Source organism: Cloeon dipterum, chromosome X, assembly GCF_949628265.1.
Source record: "Cloeon dipterum chromosome X, ieCloDipt1.1, whole genome shotgun sequence".
NCBI classification, from domain to species: domain Eukaryota; kingdom Metazoa; phylum Arthropoda; class Insecta; order Ephemeroptera; family Baetidae; genus Cloeon; species Cloeon dipterum.
Genome location: NC_088790.1, coordinates 313,627 through 330,535, shown reverse-complemented (window position 1 = coordinate 330,535; position 16,909 = coordinate 313,627). Strand labels below are relative to the sequence as shown.

The 16,909-nt window shown below is 30.9% G+C and overlaps 1 long non-coding RNA gene across 1 annotated transcript; it reads right to left on the bottom strand.

The window, feature by feature from the left end:
* Positions 1-12,419: 12,419 nt before the first annotated feature.
* Positions 12,420-13,630, bottom strand: LOC135945801 (uncharacterized). The gene is made up of 3 exons (XR_010575465.1): positions 13,276-13,630; positions 12,897-13,056; positions 12,420-12,733 (listed from the first exon to the last, which is right to left on the bottom strand). It is a non-coding gene; the product is annotated as an uncharacterized LOC135945801 (long non-coding RNA).
* Between the last annotated feature and the right edge of the window lie 3,279 nt (positions 13,631-16,909).

Here is a 16,909-nt window from a genome sequence, read left to right as displayed (position 1 = left end):
ATACCGCTTCAGGAGCTACTCGCAAGAAGAAACCACGCATATGAGATGCAGGCCGGTGGTGAAGAGAGTGTTGATGCAATCAACATCGATCTTCCCAGCAGTGGAAGAAACATCATCGATGGTGATAGCGTGATCGATCTTCCTAGTGAAGAAATTTTGATTCGCAGAAGAAACCTGAGCTACAAATTGAACTCTGATAACATTTTCGTTGGAAAATCAATATTTGGTGGAAACTTTACGGACTATCTCATTCAAAATAAAGAAAAACAAATCTCAATCGAATCGTTTCTCTCAACAAACAGTGAAAGAGTTGCTAAAATATTAGAAGCAGAGTTAATTCTTCAAAAATCTATTAAATTCAACTTGTTTATGGTTTGCGTTTACAATAATCCGCTAGATGTAACCAAGGATGCTAATTTCAAATCAGCAAATTCTGCTCTCTTTAACGTTAACGATATTACACAAAATGTGGAAAGACACTTTGCAAAGATGATTGAAGAGAGCGAACTTTACACATTTAAAGGAAGTGGGTTTACTTTTGCTCGTGTCAAGTGCTTAGAGATTAGAGTTAGTAAATATAGATTTGTTCCTGGTAGTTCATACCTAACATTACCTACAAAAATTGCATTCAAAAGAGCTGTCATCAACCTCAGATGCAAACAAAAAACTTGTGTAGAGTGTTTCAAACATTGTATTCTCGCATCTTTGTACAAAACACGATATGGTCGTGTAAACGTTGCTGCTGAAGCTGGGTTGCAGCATTTATTTAACTGGAACATCGAGTTTCCTGTCTCGGTAAAGGAAGTTAAAAATTTTCTACGGAAAAACTCTCACGTTTCGATCAATATTTTTACGTTGGATGAGAAATGTCAAGTTTTTCCTGTAAGGACTTCATTCGAAAAGAAGCAATATCATTTTAACCTTTTGTTCATAGTCAGGGGGGAAAGTGCACACTGGACATTGATATCCGACCTTAGTCGTCTTGTTTCTAACATGGTCAATAAAAGACAACACAAGATGTTTATTTGCGTTAGATGTTTGATGAATTTTGATACGCAATCAAAATTAACTGATCACGAAATTCGATGTCCAACTGGGAAATACACACGTATTAAAATGCCAAAACAAGCTTCCGTGTTCAAATTTGAAAAATATAGCTCTGCTGTTCGATGTCCATTTCTGGTGGCATTTGACATGGAGGCATTATTGGTTCCTGTCCACACAACTCATAGAGAACCAGAAACAAGTTCTTCAGTCGTGACTGAACATCACCTTCCTTTTGCCTTTGGAGCTTTTTTACATTCAATATATGATCGGGAAGAAGTTCCAGATGTGCCCCTTGGTTATTACCATCACATGTCTAACGAGCAGCAACTCGAAAATGAGATTATCAGATATTTTGACAAAATCACGAAACCAATTAAAAAGGTGTTGCAGAGAGAATTTCCGATACATATGAGCGAAAGTCAGCAGATTGAATTTGATGCTATGACTAATTGCTATTTTTGTGGTATTGCTTTTGATGATGTTAATGTTAAGTGCAGAGAACACGATCACTGTTTGTCACAAAATAATGTACGCAATGGTGCGTGTTGCTCCAGATGTAATTTAAACATGAAAAGAATTCATTTCTTACCTGTATACATTCACAATAACTGTAATTATGATGGTCATTTCTTGGTTTTGATGTTTTTGAGAAGAAATTTCAGAGTAAATGTAATACCATCCACACGTGAGCGATACATTTCATTTTCGATTATTATGAATGGTGTTGAAGTACGTTTCTTAGATTTATATAAATTTTTCAGTGAATCATTGGATTCATTGGCCTCTGCGCTTCCGAATCAATCATTCATAGAAACAAAGAGAAATTTTCCTGTTGATGTTCACGAGCATGTTACGGGGAAAGGCATTTTTCCATATAAATTCTTGACTGATTTGGAGCAATTGAACTATCCAAATTTGCCTGCTATCAAACATTTTTATAATGATTTAAGCATGGAATCTTTGTCTTTTGCGGATTACGAGGTTGCCAAGTCACATTGGAAAGCATTCAAGTGTACAACAATGCGTGACTATTGCTCTGTGTATCTAAAAAAAGACGTACTAATTATGCTTGATGTTCTTTTATTCTTCCGCTCGATTATCTATGAAAAATTCAAAATTGATTTATGTCACTTCTACACAATTAGCCATTTGTCCATCAATTTAATGACAAAATTAACGAAGATAGAAATAGAGTTGATTTCAGACGATGAAATATTTGATTTTGTTGAATCGGGGATAGCTGGTGGAATCTGTCAGATCGGTCGTAGATATGTAAAAGCTACTGATACTGAGAAAATAGGCTATTTTGACTGTACAGCTTTATACAGCTATTGTATGATGACATATCCATTACCTTATGCTGAATATAAATTCATTGATCCGAAACATTTTGATTGGGAGAATATCAGTCCTATGGGAGATACAGGTTTTGTTCTTGAATTCGATTGTGTTTATCCTAGAGAATGTCATAACTTTTTAAGTTGTCTTCCACCTTTCCCCGTGCACAAAATACCTAATGAAACCTCAAAATTTCCCAAATTAATTTTGGATCTGCTTCCCAAATACAAATGTAAGGCTTCCCTCGCTTTAGTGCAGCAGGCTAAGCAGTTAGGTGTTAAAATTGTACATATTCATAGAGTCCTTTCATTCAAACAAAAGCCGTTTATGAAACCATATGTAGAGATCATGCAGGAATTTCGTTCTGCAGCAAAAACCGATTGTGAAAAGAATCTATATAAATTGTTCACTAACTCAGTTTTTGGTCGAACTATAGAAAACGTTCGTAAACACATTCAAATTAAACTTGTCAATGATGAACGTGCTCTTTTGAAACTAGTTCGTAAGCCTACTTTTATAGAAAGAGTAATTATCGGTGATGGGATGGCTATTGTAGAAATGCAAAAAGGAGTTATTGTCATGGATCGACCTATTATCGTAGGCATGAATATTCTTTATTGGTCCAAATATTATATGTTCTGGTTCTATTATGATGTGTTGAAAAAACAATTTGGTGACCGACTTTCGCTATGCTTAATTGATACAGATGGTGTTATTGCTGCTTTTAAAACAAACCATTTTAACGAAGAGTTTAAACAGATATCCCAACATTTCGATTTTAGTTCACTTCCCAAAATGCATCCTCTCTATTCACCTGATAATTCAAAGGTGTATGGTAAGTTCAAGGATGAATTGAAGGGTTCCTTGATTAGTGAGTTTGTAGCACCCAGATCAAAAATGTACTCCTATATTTGTGACGATGGAGAGTATAAAAAAGCTAAAGGAGTTAAAAAATGTTCAATAAAGAACGAGCTTACTCATGCTGATTTTGTTGACTGTGTACTTAACAACAAGAGAAAATTTGTTACTTTTTCTAATATTACCTCTGTTAATCATAAGTTATATACGTCTAGAATTTGTAAATTAGCTTTAGACCCTCATGATGATAAACGTTGTATTTTACCAGATCATTCCACACTTCCTTATGGTCATTATAAATTGGAGGTCATGTTTGAAAGCGGGAAGTAAATCCATCCAAGGTTCCACGAAATGTAATGGTGAATCACTTTGAGAGTATAGTGTAAACCACTCTTCCACCCCCTCCAACATGTTTGGTTTTTGTATATAATCTCGTGATTCTTCTCCCTCATCACACAGTCTGCATCATGGCTCACCTGCAGAAGACGTTCTCAATCGGTGATGAAAAAGATGTGTGCGTCTTCTACAAAAGTGGCGGGTCAGACATTGAAATTTGTATTTGGGACAAAGAAGAGCAGAAAAGTTATGAGCTTTTGCCAGACACTTTATCGGATCTTAGTAAAGATCATTTTTATATCAAATCGCTTTTAACACGAGGTGGTCAAACAAAATTTTTTAAAATCAAACCTGACAATGATGAGCTATATTTTACGTGGACTTCTTATGCTTCTGACAAGTTTGAGATCACACCGCAGGACTTCTCTTATCTAATGGAGGTGATGGAACAAATGATAAGCAATCGTCTCTGGACTGCTGGATATATTAACAAGAGGATGGAAATGATTGCACCAACGATTGTGCTAAGAAGATGTTATAATAGCGATGTTATGATGCTTTGTGAAAAAAATGATAAATGGAAATTTACTGTTGATACATTGGCACTTATGTTTCTTCAATCATCAGAGATTCAAACTATTTTTACAACAAAACGTAATGGCAAAACTGATAATTTCCATGTGAAAACGAGTGCAGATGGTAAAAAAATAATTTTGCGTGAGTTGCGAGGAAAATGCAACTTTTGTTTAACTGAATTTGAATATGGAGTACTTGTTTCGAAACTGACAGATATTCGTGTTTGTCTCAAGCTGATGCAAGGCACACTTCCAAAGTTTCAGGAATTAGACAAATGCTTTTCAGAAGACCCGTCTAGTTGTGTTGACAACATTAAATTCAAGATGTATGAATCAGATCTGATGAATCTTTGTGAATTGTATTATCACAAGCTCTTGATGCAATAATTTTTTGTTTAAGTTGTGGTGTATTGTTTTTACCAAGGAAAATAAAATAAATATTAAAAATGTAAGATTTTGACTTTCCTTATTTATTCCTAACAAAGATTGTACCTGAAGTATTGGTTGTTGAGAGGGTGGGTTATGGGAGGTGTTAGGTGAGATGGGAAGGGGAGGAGTAATGGGAGGGTAAGGGGTGGTGGAGGGGTGGGGGAGGGGTGGGGGAGGAGGCAGGAGTAATGGGAGGGTAAGGGGTGGGGGAGGAGGCTGTGGGGGGGGGTTATGTGGGGGGGGGGGGGGGTATGTGCGGAATCAAATGCTTTGTGGTGGTTAAATCGGTGCTATATCACTACTTGTGAATACTAAATGTAACATTTTAATGTGTTTGCTTTTAAATAAAATGTAATATGTAAGTGTTCAATGTAACCTTTTAAAATGCTTTTTAATGAAATGTTATATGTAAATACTAAATGTTATATTTTAATATGTGTTTGCTTTTAAATAAAATGTTTTATGTAAATGTACAATGTAACCTTTAAAAATGCTTTTAAAAGAAATGTTATGTGTAAATACTGAATGTTACCTAATAAAATGAAATGTTATATGTGAATATTAAATGTAATGTTATAATATGTACTTGCTTCATAATAAAATGTAATATGTAAATGTATAATGTAACATTATAAAATGCTTTTAAATGAAATGTTATCCTCATGTTACATCATAAAATGAAATGTTATATGTGAATACTAAATGTAATATTCTAATATGTATTTGCTTTTAAATAAAATGTAAAGTATGAATGTACATTGTAATATTATAAAATGCTTTTAAATGAAATGTTATATGTAAATGTTCAATGTATCCTTTTAAAATGCTTTTAAATGAAATGTTATGTGTAAATACCTTATGAAACATTATAAAATAAAATGTTATATGAGAATACTAAATATGATTTTATTTATTGAATCTGCTTTTGAAACAAAATGTAAAAAGTAAATACAAAATGTAATATTTTAATATGTAATTGTTATTAAATAAAATGTAAAGTATAAATGTACAGTGTAATAATATAATATGCTTTTAAATGAAATGTTACATGTAAATGTTCAATGTAACCTTTTAAAATGCTTTTAAATGAAATGTTATGTGTAAATACTTAATGTTACCTAATAAAATGAAATGTTATATGTGAATATTAAATGTAATGTTATAATATGTACTTGCTTTTAAATAAAATGTAAAGTATGAATGTACATTGTAATATTATAAAATGCTTTTAAATGAAATGTAATATGTAAATGTTCAATGTAACCTTTTAAAATGCTTTTAAATGAAATGTTATGTGTAAATACCTTATGTAACATTATAAAATAAAATGTTATATGAGAATACTAAATATGATTTTATTTATTGAATCTGCTTTTGAAACAAAATGTAAAAAGTAAATACAAAATGTAATATTTTAATATGTAATTGTTATTAAATAAAATGTAAAGTATAAATGTACAGTGTAATAATATAATATGCTTTTAAGTGAAATGTTATATGTAAATGTTCAATGTAACCTTTTAAAATGCTTTTAAATGAAATGTTATGTGTAAATACTTAATGTTACCTAATAAAATGAAATGTTATATGTGAATATTAAATGTAATGTTATAATATGTACTTGCTTTTAAATAAAATGTAAAGTATGAATGTACATTGTAATATTATAAAATGCTTTTAAATGAAATGTAATATGTAAATGTTCAATGTAACCTTTTAAAATGCTTTTAAATGAAATGTTATGTGTAAATACCTTATGTAACATTATAAAATAAAATGTTATATGAGAATACTAAATATGATTTTATTTATTGAATCTGCTTTTGAAACAAAATGTAAAAAGTAAATACAAAATGTAATATTTTAATATGTAATTGTTATTAAATAAAATGTAAAGTATAAATGTACAGTGTAATAATATAATATGCTTTTAAGTGAAATGTTATATGTAAATACTAAATGTAATAATCTAATATGTATTTGCTATTAAATAAAATGTTATAATAAATGTACAATTTAACATTTAAAAATGCTTTTAATTAAAACGTTATATGAAAATAATCAATGTAACCTTTTAAAATGCTTTTAAATGAAGTGTTATGTGTAAATACTTTAAGTTACCTAATAAAATGAAATGTTATATGTAAATAATAAATGTAATATTCTAATATGTATTTGCTATTAAATAAAATGTAAAAATAAACGTACAACGTAACATTTTAAAATGCTTTTAAATGAAATGTTATATGTAAATACTAAATGTAATGTTATAATATGTACATGCTTTAAAATAAAACGTATTATGTAAAATTACAATGTAACATTATAAAATGCTTTAAAACGAAATGTTATGTGTAAATACCTAATGTTAAATTATAAAATGAAATGTTATATGTTAATACTAAATGTGATATTAAAATATGAATCTGCTTTTTAAACAAAATGTAATATGTGAATACTAAATGTAACATTTTAATGTGTTTGCTTTTAAATAAAATGTAATATGTAAGTGTTCAATGTTACCTTTTAAAATGCTTTTTAATGAAATGTTATATGTAAATACTAAATGTTATATTTTAATATGTGTTTGCTTTTAAATAAAATGTTTTATGTAAATGTACAATGTAACCTTTAAAAATGCTTTTAAAAGAAATGTTATGTGTAAATACTGAATGTAACCTAATAAAATGAAATGTTATATGTGAATATTAAATGTAATGTTATAATATGTACTTGCTTCATAATAAAATGTAATATGTAAATGTATAATGTAACATTATAAAATGCTTTTAAATGAAATGTTATGTGTAAATACCTTACGTTACATCATAAAATGAAATGTTATATGTGAATACTAAATGTAATATTCTAATATGTATTTGCTTTTAAATAAAATGTAAGGTATGAATGTACATTGTAATATTATAAAATGCTTTTAAATGAAATGTAATATGTAAATGTTCAATGTAACCTTTTAAAATGCTTTTAAATGAAATGTTATGTGTAAATACCTCATGTAACATTATAAAATAAAATGTTATATGAGAATACTAAATATGATTTTATTTATTGAATCTGCTTCTGAAACAAAATGTAAAAAGTAAATACAAAATGTAATATTTTAATATGTAATTGTTATTAAATAAAATGTAAAGTATAAATGTACAGTGTAATAATATAATATGCTTTTAAGTGAAATGTTATATGTAAATACTAAATGTAATATTCTAATATGTATTTGCTATTAAATAAAATGTTATAATAAATGTACAATGTAACATTTAAAAATGCTTTTAATTAAAATGTTATATGTAAATAATCAATGTAACCTTTTAAAATGCTTTTAAATGAAGTGTTATGTGTAAATACTTATTACCTAATAAAATGAAATGTTATATGAAAATAATTAATGTAATATTCTAATATGTATTTGCTATTAAATAAAATGTAAAAATAAACGTACATTGTAACAATTTAAAATGCTTTTAAATGAAATGTTATATTTAAATACTAAATGTAATGTGTTCATATGTACTTGCTTTTAAATAAAACGTTATATGTAAAATTACAATGTAACATTATAAAATGCTTTAAAATGAAATGTTATATGAAAATACTAAATTTAATGTTATAATATGTTTATGCTTTAAAATAAAACGTATTATGTAAAATTACAATGTAACATTATAAAATGCTTTAAACCGAAATGTTATGTGTAAATACCTAATGTTAAATTATAAAATGTAATGTTATATGTTAATACTAAAAGTGATATTAAAATATGAATCTGCTTTTTAAACAAAATGTAATATGTGAATACTAAATGTAACATTTTAATGTGTTTGCTTTTAAATAAAATGTAATATGTAAATGTTCAATGTAACCTTTTAAAATGCTTTTTAATAAAACGTTATATGTAAATACTAAATGTTATATTTTAATATGTGTTTGCATTTAAATAAAATGTGTTATGTAAATGTACAATGTAACCTTTAAATATGCTTTTAAATGAAATGTTATGTGTAAATACCTCATGTTACATCATAAAATGAAATGTTATATGTGAATACTTAATGTAATATTCTATGTATTTGCTTTTAAATAAAATGTAAAGTATGAATGTACATTGTAATATTATAAAATGCTTTTAAATGAAATGTAATATGTAAATGTTCAATGTAACCTTTTAAAATACTTTTAAATGAAATGTTATGTGAAAATACCTTATGTTACATTATAAAATAAAATGTTATATGAGAATACTAAATATGATTTTATTTATTGAATCTGCTTTTGAAACAAAATGTAAAAAGTAAATACAAAATGTAATATTTTAACATGTAATTGTTATTAAATAAAATGTAAAGTATAAATGTACACTGTAATAATATAATATGCTTTTAAGTGAAATGTTATATGTAAATACTAAATGTAATATTCTAATATGTATTTGCTATTAAATAAAATGTTATAATAAATGTACAATTTAACATTTAAAAATGCTTTTAATTAAAACGTTATATGTAAATGTTCAATGTAACCTTTTAAAATGCTTTTTAATGAAATGTTTTGTGTAAATACTAAATGTAAAATTTGAATATGAGTTTGCTTTTAAATAAAATGTTTTATGTAAATGTACAATGTAATCTTTAAAAATGCTTTTAAATGAAATGTTATGTGTAAATACCTAATGTTACCTAATAAAATGAAATGTTATATGTGAATATTAAATGTAATGTTATAATATGAACTTCTTTCATAATAAAATGTAATATGTAAATGTATAATGTAACATTATAAAATGCTTTTAAATAAAATGTTATGTGTAAATACCTTATGTTACATTATAAAATGAAATGTTATATGTGAATACTAAATGTAATATTCTAATATGTATATGCTTTTAAATAAAATGTAAAGTATGAATGTACATTGTAATATTATAAAATGCTTTTAAATGAAATGTAATATGTAAATGTTCAATGAAACCTTTTAAAATACTTTTAAATGAAATAATATGTGAAAATACCTTATGTTACATTATAAAATAAAATGTTATATGAGAATACTAAATATGATTTTATTTATTGAATCTGCTTTTGAAACAAAATGTAAAAAGTAAATACAAAATGTAATATTTTAATATGTAATTGTTATTAAATAAAATGTAAAGTATAAATGTACAGAATTTTGTTTAAAAAGCAGATTCATATTTTAATATCACATTTAGTATTAACATATAACATTTCATTTTATAATTTAACATTAGGTATTTACACATAACATTTCGTTTTAAAGCATTTTATAATGTTACATTGTAATTTTACATAATACGTTTTATTTTAAAGCATGTACATATTATAACATTACATTTAGTATTTACATATAACATTTCATTTAAAAGCATTTTATAATGTAACATTGTAATTTTACATATAACGTTTTATTTAAAAGCAAGTACATATTAACACATTACATTCAGTATTTAAATATAACATTTCATTTAAAAGCATTTTAAATTGTTACAATGTACGTTTATTTTTACATTTTATTTAATAGCAAATACATATTAGAATATTACATTAATTATTTTCATATAACATTTCATTTTATTAGGTAACTTAAAGTATTTACACATAACACTTCATTTAAAAGCATTTTAAAAGGTTACATTGATTATTTACATATAACAATTTAATTAAAAGCATTTTTAAATGTTACATTGTACATTTATTATAACATTTTATTTAATAGCAAATACATATTAGAATATTACATTTAGTATTTACATATAACATTTCACTTAAAAGCATATTATATTATTACACTGTACATTTATACTTTACATTTTATTTAATAACAATTACATATTAAAATATTACATTTTGTATTTACTTTTTACATTTTGTTTCAAAAGCAGATTCAATAAATAAAATCATATTTAGTATTCTCATATAACATTTTATTTTATAATGTAACATAAGGTATTTTCACATAATATTTCATTTCTAGCTTTATAATGAACCATCAAGGTTTTATTAAACACATTTCGTGTACAACAATCGTATCATTATTATCACTTATTTTTAGAAATATAATTAGCAGTCTTAGCTACTTGTGTCAAACTAGATTGGTTCATATCACAGTTAAAAAGGTGGTACAGCTCCATACTTTTTCCACAAAGTTCACAAACACATGTTGGCTTCGCTACGCTGTGGTACTCTTTGGTTTGGCATAGTACAAAATGAAAACCGTGACAAGCGTGTCTCGTGATTACATGTCTGTTAGCGTAGCATGCTGTCTTCCAGGTCAGTTACGTGTTCACGCAGCCCGCAGAGAGACAGCAGCGTAAGCAGAGAACGGTGGCCCCGAAGCGAAGTTGGCCTAGCGGCGCCCGTAAGACCGCTCGAGCTCCTGAAGCCGCTGTGGAGGGTGGATCAGCTGGACACGGGGAGGGCATCACTGCGACATCGGGGGCCACCACCTCCCCCTCTGTGTCCAGTCCCACCCTGGCGGCCAGTAACTCAGGTGAGCCTGTTCTTAGCTTTTCACCTGCCAATGTTTCGTTGGCTGGTGATTCACCTGCCTGCGCTGATAAGACTCTTACGCCCGACAGACCCATCTCGACACGTGGCCGCAGCTGCAGAGTCCCGGCCAGCGAGCGCCTCTACAATGACTGTAAGAGGAGATGCCAGTTGTTCTTTGAGGACGGTTCGGGCCCAGAGTCTGACGTGGAGCAGCCCTCCCCCTCCGCCCCCTGGCGTAGCAGTGCCAACCCTGATTTAAAAGCTGCTAAAATTACTGTCACGACCTCAACGGGTGGTTCCGCCGGACGCCATCCGAAGGCCTGTGTTGTGACAGGGGCTCTATCTTCCTGTGCGTCCGGCCCCACCCCAACAACCTACCCCTCAGGTGATGTTAATAACTCTCCTGCCCCTGAGGCACTTGTTGCCGAAGGGGCTCTCTTTCGGATAAAAGATGACGCTTTGGGAACTTCCAATAGCATGAAGAGTGCCGCACCCAGAATCAGCAACAGTCCAGCCCAGCTGAAAAGAGTGCTCAGACCAAAAAGGAAAGCCATCCAGCCAGCTGAGATGCCTGCTGCCGGCAAGGCGCCGCTGACGGGAAAAAACAGGGACACCAAGGGCAGCACGAGAACCAGCTAAGTGTAAACCTTTCTCTGCTTCTTTGGAACATCGAGGGACTTAAAAATGTGTTCCCCCTTCTCGACGTAAATTTTCTTCGAAAATTTGATATTATAATCTTGACTGAGACCTTTCTGTTAAAAGAATTTGCAATCCCGAATTTTTATTGTAAAAACCTATTTGGTTCGAAACAGCGCTCTGGGAGACCTATGCGCGGCGTGTCCGTATTTTTCCGGCCGAGTCTGGGTAACCTTAATAGCTACATAATCTTAGATAATTCTCTCATCTTAAATTTTCCTGATTTGAGCATTGTACACTGATAAAAAAATTATGGTGTATTCCTAGCAATTTTCATGTTACACTGGGTGCCAGGACACTTTCATGTAGTATACCAGACTTTAGCGAGCATCGTATAACATGCTTTTTTCATGTAAGCTAACAGACTGTATTCATGTAGTGTTCGTCAGGCGTTGTCAAAACTCACCACGTTATTTTAAGTTGTGTACCATGAATTTTTCATGTTAGATACCAGGCTTTTACCATGTTATGTTCTATGCTTAGTTATTGTTTTTTTCCAGGGAATGCATCTATTATAAACTATAAAAAGCCTGGTCCAGAACAGGAATTTATCTGGTTTCTCCCATAGTATTTTGTGTGTTCTACCCCAAATAACAAATGTACTCAATATTTATACATAAATTCAATTTTTATTGCACTGGACAACAAACTTGTTAGGAATTAACGTTGATCACATTCTTCTGCACAATGTTGATGAGTTTTTCGTTGATCTGGTGATGTGTGAGATTTTCTACGCCACATAGAAACACAAGAAGTTCTAAAGTTTTCTTCATTCGGTTGGGAAACTCAACGTTGACAGCGTAGTACGTGTCCATCATAACTGCAAGAGCTTCCTTCAGATCCGTGATATCATCACATACCTTTTTTCAACTTCTTCTGTGTTCTCTTGGTCACAGATCGATTGATGTGACTTCAATCCGCCGCTACCTGCAAAAAATTGTTTTTTTAGTGAATTAATCTATAGATATTTCAAAAAATTTAAATTCAATTTTTTATATAATCAAAAATGGCAGAAATAATTATTGCTAAATGTTTGTAAGCAATATCAACAAAGCTAAATGAACAGCAAAATTTTGAGATGATCCCTTACCTTAACACATATACAACTTGCAGCTCATTTCTCTCTTGACGTAGTTCAAGTATTCGACGATGTCAGGGTGGTGCGAGTGAGGGGTGCGCTGTGGTCGTCTTTTGTGGAGCGGCCGACCAAATTCGGTTTCCCGCCTATTCTCAACTTCTTCGGCCAACTGCTGAAAACAAAACCATATGAAAAGTTAGTTTGATTCCTCACTTAAAATATTGTTTCCGTGAACCAATTTAAAAAATTATTTTTCAAATGTTTAAACAAAAATTTAACTGAGCAATGTTGGTCATTACAAAACAAAGAGAGCGCAATATGTAAAATATTGCTTTTACTCTAGAGACTAATTTAATCCAATCAGCGAACAAAATTAGAACAATGCTCTTACCTTGACAACATGAAGACAACAGGTCCCAGCTCCGGTCAATTTCTGAATTTTTAAATTTCCGACGTTAACACTGACTATCACACACGTCTCACTCGTTTTGAAATACGCAGGCGACTGAAGAAGAGCGGCGCTGGCTTTCTCGCTCGCATCTCCAAACAATTAGGGTCATAAATTTTCTTTGACAGCTCTTCTGCTGCTTCTTGCGATACAAAGAAATAGGGGGTGCAGGGAGTTGTCTATAGCCAGCGTCCACTGCATCCTATGAAAACAAAAGGCAGCACGCTGCGGCTGCACCCAGACCCAGAACCGTTCAGTAAAATTCGTCGATCTCTTCTCAATTAATAGCAAAGTCGTGTGCACATAAGAAAACAGACATCAAAATTAAATGACAAAAATATTAATAATTTGTGTCGGCGTGGCGCAGTAACCGACGAGTTGCACAAACATTCAATGTGTATGAAAAAATCCTAAATATTGTCATGCCGATGACTTGCGCCGTTAGTTGAAACAAAAATCCTTTGAGTAATTATCAATTGATCCTATTTTTTTAACATCAATGAAAATTTATTAAAGCGATTCTTTGTGCACGTATTCTTATTTTATATTGTTTTATTTTCTCGTTTCTAATAAGATGATTAGTAAACTTGTATATAAAATGTAAGTTGCGTTTGGGAATAGTTAAACCAAATTTCAAAGTTCCATGCGATTATTGCGAGTATTAATTGAAATATTTACCAAAATGAAAAATAACTGAGAAATCTCTGCGGAGAAAAAATATTGACTTGTGTTTCTTCTCCGGTTCAGGCACGTTAATTTTTTGAAAGAGCAGTAGAGTTTCAATATTTTATATCTCAGATCCTACAGCGAATATTGAAACGATTTTTGGAAATTAGATTTGAAACTATTTTCTGTTAGTTATAATGAATTTTTTTCAAGTTATTTTTAAAGTTTTTAGAAATATTTTGCAAATTTTGACAACTAACGTCAACCAATTTTTAGTCAAACACAATCTAAAAAATATAAATATTATTTTTTAAACAAATCAGATTGCTTGAATTAACCAGATAGAAGATATTTAAATTTTAAAATTTGAAGATGTATGCTGCGCCGCTAAGCAGAAGCAGTTCGCGCCGTAGAAGTGGGCGTCATCCCTTTGATTAAAATTGAGTTTATTTCAATAACTTGACTTATTAGACACTTGATTTTTCTTCAGAAAACTTTTTGCTAAAACCACTCACAGTTTTTTCATAAAAATTTAATTTAGCTCGGTTTTATGGAGCCAAAAAATTTAAAAACCCCTTATTTTTTCACATAAATATTTGTATAATTATGAACACGACAGTGAAAATTATCCGAAAAATTTCAGAATGTAGGTTTTCTAGTTGGTTATGTAGGCCAATAATGCTTAAACCTTGAAAACCTTTGTAAAAATTAATAAAATATTATATTCAGAGGAAAACACATCAATCACTCTTACATATTGGAGCTTATATTTCCGCTCTTGTTGGGTCTATTTTAACCAGAGCTATACCCAACCACTCAAAATTATATGTTCTAGCGAATGCACTGAACATTAAACAAAATTAAATTTTTTTGTGATTAAATTTCAGTATTTTTTAACATTCCAACTCCTTTATAATATCGAAAAAATTTACGGGGAAACGAGACATTTTCCTTTATTTTTTGCTGCCTTTCTAAATTAGATAGCTTTAAAAGAATTTAAATTAAAAATATTTTAATGTTAAAACAGAGCGCGCACGGCGAGCCTCAATGTTGAAAAATGAAAATTGAGCGAAGAGTGCTTGACCGAGCCACTGCCTCAACGTCTTTTGTGCTTTCTCCACGCATCTCTTCCCCCGTTCCGTTCCATTCAACCCTGACCATATGTGGACGATCACAAAGAAAAAGAGGCTGCCAAGGTCATGCAGTTTCCGCAGCTAACAAAAAACGCACCCAAGAGTGTTAAAACCAGCTAAACAACAACTGCACCCTCTGTATTCATTTCTCCTCACTTGTTAAGTCTTTTTGCTTCCCTAAATAATTAGGCGCGACTTATATATATGCAGCAGTGCAACCCCCCGATGCAGCTCAGGTTGCATAAGTTACAGGGATCTTGTAGGGCCTCATGAACCCAAATATACTACGCAATTTTTAAAATATCTGAACAATCTGATAAATAATTTTTAAGAAAGTGGAAATGTTAACTTTTAATGTTATTTTCGATCATATTGCTTTTCAGAGGGTGAAATTCAATAATCAATATTCATTATTATAACAATGCAAAAAAAATTAAAATCATTTCATCGTACTTGAATTTTAATATAGTACTGAAAAATTGAAACACAATGTTTAAGATTTGTTAAAATTAGTAAGATTTTGTTGTGGCGGCGTGTGTCGCGATGATATTCTCCTCTATTGAGTGTATACCAGATGAACAATAACTTGAAAATTTCATGTAACCTACCAGGGATAGAATCTGGAACATACCAAAGGAGACGTGGAGGGTGACCTAACATGAAAATATCCTGGTCGATTGGGGGGAGAGAAATTCGATACGCATCTCTACCATGAAAATTTCATGTAACTTACCACGGATAAATATGGTACACACCAATGGAGACATGGAGAGTGACCAAACATGAAAATTTCCTGGTATAAAAGTGACTTACATGAATATTTCATGGTAGAGAAAAAAATTACATGAAATATCCATGGTATACAACATAACTTTTTTTTCAGTGTAGCATCCTATTTCAATCCACTCATGTCCCCAGACGAAGTCTGGGACGAGCTTAATGAGTCCCTTTTGCACATTTTAAATCTTGAGAGTGTAATCTTCGCAGGGGACTACAACTGCCGCTTAGACAAGAAGAAAGGAAAGGGAGAAATAATCTTAGATTTTATTTCGTTGAATAATCTTCAATTAATGAACTCTCTCCCTTTGCAAAGCACTTATACCGCAAAAAATGGCTCTAGCGTCGTGGATCTTATACTTTGTGGATGTAAAATCAAAAATAAATCATTTAGAGTTATAGATAGTTTTCTAAGAAAGCACAGTCTGGTATGCGTGCAGATGGAAGTGCCACATGTTGCAAACAACAGTCTCACAGAAGTAAATCGAATCAAACGCAATTTGAATCCAGAACAGTTAGCTTCAAGTGTTAAAGAAGCCAGACCCTTCCTGCATGAGCTTTTGTATAATCAGGATGTCAATGAATTTTATTGCAGTTTACTGAGACTTGTTGAGGATGCTACAGAAACTCGTGAGACTGTTTTTAAAAAGAGAGGCCAGCCGTGGCATGATACAGAGTGCTTCACTCTCAAACAGACGCTCCTAACCCTGAGAAAGTTGGCCGACTCTAGCCAATTCTGCTCCTTGCCCTTAGAAAAACAAATTAGTACGCTAAATTCTCTGTCAGCTGAGAAAGCCGCCTATCGTAAGCTTTGCAAAATAAAAAAGACCAGCTATCAAGAGCACCTCGATGAAAAAATTATTAACGAGGCGGAAAGCCGCTGCTACAGGATTCTCAGGTTGAGGGGCAGCTGCCAGAGTTCGGTGTCCAATGACATTAGCATGGACAATTGGACGCAGTTCTTGGGCGGGCTTTTCAACGTGGGAGGACTTGGGCAGAAT